Below are 7,500 nucleotides of genomic sequence, written 5' to 3'. Positions count from 1 at the left end.
CTGCCCGCGGCCGGCACCCACGGGAACCCGGACCGAGGCCGGCACCGGCGCCTCGCGCGCTAGAGGACACCTGAGGACTCACGGGGCCACGCGGCCGTCACACAGCCCGGTTCGGTGAGGTCCCAAGACACCTCGCCCCAGCAGCCCTCGGCGGACCCCTTTGCGCTCGGGGGAGGAGGAGGGGGGACCACACCTCGCACACGACGGGAAGCGAATTGGAAAGGAGACCGCCCTGCCTGAACACCGGACACCGCCGTGGCTTCCCCGTTGCAGGGAGCACGGAAGAGCCGGCCCGCCGGGGGCCCTCTCCGACGCGACCCGAGATGCCTCATCGATCAGTAAAAGGGACAGGGAGAGACAAGAGCGAGAAAAACGGGAGGCCCCGCGGCCACGGCTCCTGGGACAGCGACGGCCACGCGCGCCCGCCGCCGCCGACCCGCGGGCGGACGGCAGACGCGGGGCCCTGCGTGAGAGCGAGAGACAGCAGCGTCCACGGAGAGGTCCGACGGCGGCCTGGACACCGGCAGAGCCGGCCCTCGCCGCGGAGCCTCCCCCCCGACGCGGCCCCGGAATGCCTCGGCGGGCACTGCCTGCGGGTCTGGATCGGTCACAAATCGGGGAAGCGGGACGCGCCGCCGGCCACCCGCTCCGGACAACGGTTCCCCTTTTTCAACGAGGCCGACGGGACGGTGGGAAGGCTGCGGCGGGCGCCTCCCTCCCGCGGTCCTCTAGCGTTCGACAGTGCCGGCGACCGTTACCCGGCCGCCGGTTTCTGCTAACCCCCGCCGGGAGAGCCGCTTAACCCGGGGTGGTAGAGAAGTGGGGGGAAAACGGAAAACCCGGAGGCACACAGTCTCAGACCCGTGCCATCGCCCGGTACTGGGGGGGAGGAACGAGGAAAGCCGCTGAAGGCTCCCCAACCCCGGGGGGCCATCTGCATTTAACTGCCGGCCGCCACCGCGCCTCTTTCCTGCTTGGCGGGCTCCATCTTAGGGCCAGAGCAAAAAGGCAGGCGAGACACCGGTCCCACCACCTCGCCCGCGCCGCCGCCAGGCTCCTCCACGGGGACCGGCGGCCTTCCACAGCTTAAGGCCGGAAAGCAAGCGGGAAGAGAGGAAAAAGAAAAAGGAAAAACATCAAAAAGGACCGGTTGCCAGCCCATAGTCTGGCTACGCAGTCCCATCGCCGAGCCCTCGGGGCCAGCTGGCGAAGCCGGGGCAGGCCAGACGCACGGGCAGCCCGGGCTCGTCTCACGCCAGCAAAAAAAAAAAGAGAGCGAGGCGACACCCGCCTTGCCGGCACCGTCATCGGGCTTTTCGGAGGGGACGCCGCGGGCGAGCGCCACATGCCGCCGGGGCCAGCTGCGTTCGGTCTCGATCTGGCGGCGCCCACCCCCCGGGCTCCGCGGGGGCCTTCCAGCTTAAAAAGCCGGCGTGACCAAAAAGAGGCTTAAAAAAAACGGGAAAAAAAAGCGGGCGAGGTGCCGCCACCACCGCCCGTCCCCCGGAAGGGGACGTTGCCGGGTAGCCCGGGTGGGGGTGGGAGCCACGGCAGGCCTTGCTCTCCCCTCCACCGGGACTTTTCAGCGTTCGAGTGCCGGTCAAGCGTCGCTGGCCACCGGTCTTTGCCCTACCCCGTGGGGAAACACGTGCCCCGGGGGAAACGGGGGACGAGGTGCCGCCACCTCGGCCCGTGCTACGCAGTCCCTTCACCGAGCCCTCCAGACCCCGGCAAGACAGGAGACCCTGCACCCCGCCGGCCGCCCACGCGGGGTTTACACCGGGGAAAAAAGGAGAAGCAGCAGAGGCAGCGGCGCCGCTGCCTCGCCCGCTCCCCGTCATCAGGCTCTCGGGGGCCGGGGAGCCGCGGACACGCTCCGCACGCCTCCTCGGCCATCTGCGTTCGGCTGAGCTCCGCTGGCCCCAGCCTTCCCAGCGCTAGAGTGCCGGCTACCGCAGCCGCCGCGCTTCGCGCCTTCAAAACACGCCTCAGCCACCTCGGTGTCGCGTACAGTCTTAACAGCCCTTGGTTGACGCTGTCCTCCGGACGAGTCACGAGCTCGCCCCGTAATACGGACAGATGTGTCCCCGCCTCCGGGGAGCTCCGGGAGGCCCTTGTGTACCCACCGGGGAGGCGCAACAGCGACGCCGACTTTTACCATGACGTAACTGGAGGCAGCGAAACACAGCGACCCCTTCGGCAGTTCCGAGGGGCTGATGGGGACATCAGGTCTACCGCGCCCCCCCACCGCGGCCAGAGGCAAAGACCCGCCGGAGCGGGGTAGACCTGGCCGCCCCAGCGGCCGAACGTTCCGGCAGTGCCACCCGGCGGTCGACGGCCAGAGCAGGCGACGCCGGCCCCGGAAGCGGGTAGACCTGGCAGCCGCCGCCGAGCCCCGGAAGCGGGTAGACCTGGCAGCCGCCGGCCGCCCCGGAAGCGGGTAGACCTGGTGGCCCCGGCGGAGCCGGGTAGACCTGGCAGCCGCCGGCCGCCCCGGAAGAGGGTAGACCTGGCAGCCGCCGCCGAGCCCCGGAAGCGGGTAGACCTGGTGGCCCCGGCGGAGCCGGGTAGACCTGGCAGCCGCCCGCCGAGCCCCGGAAGCGGGTAGACCTGGTGGCCCCGGCGGAGCCGGGTAGACCTGGCAGCCACCGCCGAGCCCCGGAAGCGGGTAGACCTGGCAGCCGCCGCCGAGCCCCGGAAGCGGGTAGACCTGGTGGCCCCGGCGGAGCCGGGTAGACCTGGCAGCCGCCGCCGAGCCCCGGAAGCGGGTAGACCCTGGCAGCCGCCGCCGAGCCCCGGAAGCGGGTAGACCTGGTGGCCCCGGCGGAGCCGGGTAGACCTGGCAGCCGCCGGCCGCCCCGGAAGCGGGTAGACCTGGCAGCCGCCGGCCGCCCCGGAAGCGGGTAGACCTGGCAGCCGCCGCCGAGCCCCGGAAGCGGGTAGACCTGGCAGCCGCCGCCGAGCCCCGGAAGCGGGTAGACCTGGTGGCCCCGGCGGAGCCGGGTAGACCTGGCAGCCGCCGGCCGCCCCGGAAGCGGGTAGACCTGGCAGCCGCCGCCGAGCCCCGGAAGCGGGTAGACCTGGCAGCCGCCGCCGAGCCCCGGAAGCGGGTAGACCTGGTGGCCCCGGCGGAGCCGGGTAGACCCTGGCAGCCGCCGGCCGCCCCGGAAGCGGGTAGACCTGGCAGCCGCCGCCGAGCCCCGGAAGCGGGTAGACCTGGCAGCCGCCGCCGAGCCCCGGAAGCGGGTAGACCTGGTGGCCCCGGCGGAGCCGGGTAGACCTGGCAGCCGCCGGCCGCCCCGGAAGCGGGTAGACCTGGCAGCCGCCGCCGAGCCCCGGAAGCGGGTAGACCTGGCAGCCGCCGCCGAGCCCCGGAAGCGGGTAGACCTGGTGGCCCCGGCGGAGCCGGGTAGACCTGGCAGCCGCCGGCCGCCCCGGAAGCGGGTAGACCTGGCAGCCGCCGCCGAGCCCCGGAAGCGGGTAGACCTGGCAGCCGCCGCCGAGCCCCGGAAGCGGGTCCGTCCAGGAGCAGCCCTGCCGGGAGATTCGGGGAGCGGGGTCGCCGCCCGGCCGGGGGTGCGGAGGCCTGGGGGTTGTGGGGGGGGTGGGTGGGGGGGGTGGGGGGCGGGGGCCAGGGGCGCAGGCGGCGGCAAAGAAAAGGAAAAGAAATAAAATAGAGGGGGGGGGGGGGGGGGGGGAGAAGGAAATAAACGTGGTTAAAAAAAAAAAACAAAAACCAAAAAACAGGAAAGGCGGAAAGTCGGTCAAGAAATCGCTCGAGCAACGGTAATAATAAACGGAACGGGGTGCGGGCAGGGTGTCGCGTGTCCTTCTGTACGGGGAAGCGTCCGGGACCGGGGCGGTGTCATGGTTTTGTTTAGTAGGGGGGGGGGGGGGCCTAAGGTGGCAGCTTCTGTAGGAAACTGCTAGAAGTCGCTCCCCTTTGTTCAGGGGACTTGTCCAGGCCTAGGGCGGACCCACTGCTGGCCAAGGCCGAGCCGATTGGTAGCAGAATGTCCCGTGATAACGCCTCTGCGATAACGTATTTAAGAATGGGAAAACAGGAAAAAAAAAAGAGAGAGAAGAGAAGATGTGAAGAAGCTGAGCAGGGGCAGAGGCGCAGAGGGGGAGGCGCAGGCCTCATGGGCCTTGCAGGCCTCACCCTCTGGCCTCTCGCCAGGCAGCCGACTGGGCCCGACTCAGTCCAGCCCGGCTGCAAGAAGTGGAGAGGAGATGAGAAGTGAATGAGATGTAAAAAGGATCCTGAGAGGCATCTGCCAGCCTGTTGTGAGGAACGGCTGCAGACGCCAAGGTCAGTTCAGAAGGAGGGGGAGGAGTAATGCGGCTCCTGGCCAAGATTCCCCTGCAGCCTGTGGTGACGACCATGGTGGAGCAGGTTGTCCCCCTGCAGCCCATGGAGGCCCACGGAGGAGCAGAGATCCACTTGGAGCCCGTGAAGGACCCCGTACCGGGGGAGGTGGATGCCTGAAGGCAGCTGTGGCCCGTGGAGGGCCCGCTGGGACAGCTGTTCTGGAGGGACTGCACCCCGTGGAAGAGGTCACCCACGCCGGAGCAGTTCCACAAAGGACTGTGGCCCGTGGGAGGGACCCCACGCTGGAGCAGGGGAGGAATGTGAGGAGTTCTTCCCCCGACCATGAAGAAGCGGCGTAAAACAACGCGTGATGAACTGACCGCGACCCCCATTCCCTTCCCCCCCCCACCCCCCCGTGCCGCTCGGGAGGGGAAGGTAGTAGAGATAATGTTAAGCTTGGGAAGAGGGAGGGGTGGGGGGAGGTTATCTTGTTTTCGGTCTCATTCTCCTGCTGTTTGTAGTAATAAATGAATAGTTTTCCCCAAGTTGAGTCTGTTTTGCCCGTGACGGTAACTTTAAGGATTTCTCCCTGTCCTTATCTCAAACCTCGAGCCGTTCTTCCTTATGTTTTCTCTCCCTGTTCTCTCGGAAGGTGGGGGGAGTGAGAGAGAGACTGCGTAGTCTGGTCCGATCGGGGCTGAACTACGACAGGCGGGCAGGCTGTTTGCGCGGGGCTGGGGCGGGGGAAGGGTGGCTGGGCCTAGCGCGACTATCCCTGTCGGCTTCCTCTGCATTTCTATTAACCAGGTAACCGTCGCGACGGCCAGTTCCCTCGCTAGTTAACCGCATCGGTGAAACAAGGAAGCCCAACAACACAAAACAAAAAAAAAGGCAGAGGAACCACGCAGCCCCGCAAAACCGAACCAAAAAAAAAACGGGGGCCACCAAATAAACCCCAAACCGCGAGACACGGGCACGCGCGCCCACAAAAGTAAAAAGGTAGGTGGGCGCGCGGGCGTGCGCCCGGCCCTGCACCCCCCACGCCCTGCCTCGTGACCCCCAACCCCCGCCCGCCCGCCCCCGTCCCTCCTGCAGTCCCGACGCCTTTAACCTCCAAAACGCCGCGACAGGGACCCACACCCCCCCACCACCCCGACGCCTCCCCCCCCCCCCCCCCCCCACCCCGCCACCGGGGTGGCCAGGTCTACCCCGGGACAGGGAGGCCAGGTCTGCCCCGCCCGCAGGGAGGCCAGGTCTGCCCCGGGACAGGGAGGCCAGGTCTGCCCCGCCCGCAGGGAGGCCAGGTCTGCCCCGGGACAGGGAGGCCAGGTCTGCCCCGCCCGCAGGGAGGCCAGGTCTGCCCCGGGACAGGGAGGCCAGGTCTGCCCCGCCCGCCGGGAGGCCAGGTCTGCCCCGGGACAGGGAGGCCAGGTCTGCCCCGCCCGCAGGGAGGCCAGGTCTGCCCCGGGACAGGGAGGCCAGGTCTGCCCCGCCCGCAGGGAGGCCAGGTCTGCCCCGGGACAGGGAGGCCAGGTCTGCCCCGCCCGCAGGGAGGCCAGGTCTGCCCCGGGACAGGGAGGCCAGGTCTGCCCCGCCCGCAGGGAGGCCAGGTCTGCCCCGGGACAGGGAGGCCAGGTCTGCCCCGCCCGCAGGGAGGCCAGGTCTGCCCCGGGACAGGGAGGCCAGGTCTGCCCCGGGACAGGGAGGCCAGGTCTGCCCCGCCCGCAGGGAGGCCAGGTCTGCCCCGGGACAGGGAGGCCAGGTCTGCCCCGCCCGCAGGGAGGCCAGGTCTGCCGTGCCGGCAGGGAGGCCAGGTCTGCCCCGCCCGCAGGGAGGCCAGGTCTGCCCCGGGACAGGGAGGCCAGGTCTGCCCCGCCCGCAGGGAGGCCAGGTCTGCCCCGGGACAGGGAGGCCAGGTCTGCCCCGCCCGCAGGGAGGCCAGGTCTGCCCCGGGACAGGGAGGCCAGGTCTGCCCCGGGACAGGGAGGCCAGGTCTGCCCCGCCCGCAGGGAGGCCAGGTCTGCCCCGGGACAGGGAGGCCAGGTCTGCCCCGGGACAGGGAGGCCAGGTCTGCCCCGCCCGCAGGGAGGCCAGGTCTGCCCCGGGACAGGGAGGCCAGGTCTGCCCCGCCCGCAGGGAGGCCAGGTCTGCCCCGGGACAGGGAGGCCAGGTCTGCCCCGCCCGCAGGGAGGCCAGGTCTGCCCCGGGACAGGGAGGCCAGGTCTGCCCCGGGACAGGGAGGCCAGGTCTGCCCCGCCCGCAGGGAGGCCAGGTCTGCCCCGGGACAGGGAGGCCAGGTCTGCCCCGGGACAGGGAGGCCAGGTCTGCCCCGCCCGCAGGGAGGCCAGGTCTGCCCCGGGACAGGGAGGCCAGGTCTGCCCCGGGACAGGGAGGCCAGGTCTGCCCCGCCCGCAGGGAGGCCAGGTCTGCCCCGGGACAGGGAGGCCAGGTCTGCCCCGCCCGCAGGGAGGCCAGGTCTGCCGTGCCGGCAGGGAGGCCAGGTCTGCCCCGCCCGCAGGGAGGCCAGGTCTGCCCCGCCCACAGGGAGGCCAGGTCTGCCCCGGGACAGGGAGGCCAGGTCTGCCCCGGGACAGGGAGGCCAGGTCTGCCCCGCCGCCAGGGAGGCCAGGTCTGCCCTGCCCGCAAGGAGGCCAGGTCTACCCCGGGACAGGGAGGCCAGGTCTGCCCCGCCCGCAGGGAGGCCAGGTCTGCCCCGCCGCCAGGGAGGCGACGTCTACCCCGGGACAGGGAGGCCAGGTCTGCCCCGCCGCCAGGGAGGCCAGGTCTAACCCGGGACAGGGAGGCCAGGTCTGCCCCGCCCGCAGGGAGGCCAGGTCTGCCCCGGGACAGGGAGGCCAGGTCTGCCCCGCCGGCAGGGAGGCCAGGTCTGCCCCGGGACAGGGAGGCCAGGTCTGCCCCGCCCGCCGGGAGGCCAGGTCTGCCCCGCCCGCAGGGAGGCCAGGTCTACCCCCGGGACAGGGAGGCCAGGTCTGCCCTGCCCGCAGGGAGGCCAGGTCTACCCCGGGACAGGGAGGCCAGGTCTGCCCCGCCCGCAGGGCGGCCAGGTCTGCCCTGCCGCCAGGGAGGCCAGGTCTGCCCCGCCCGCAGGGTGGCCAGGTCTGCCCTGCCGCCAGGGGAGGCCAGGTCTGCCCCGCCCGCAGGGAGGCCAGGTCTGCCCCGCCGCCAGG

Source organism: Chlamydotis macqueenii (assembly GCF_036417535.1).
Source record: "Chlamydotis macqueenii isolate bChlMac1 chromosome 9 unlocalized genomic scaffold, bChlMac1.mat SUPER_9_unloc_2, whole genome shotgun sequence".
Lineage (NCBI taxonomy): Eukaryota > Metazoa > Chordata > Aves > Otidiformes > Otididae > Chlamydotis > Chlamydotis macqueenii.
Note: the sequence above shows the minus strand (reverse complement) of the source record.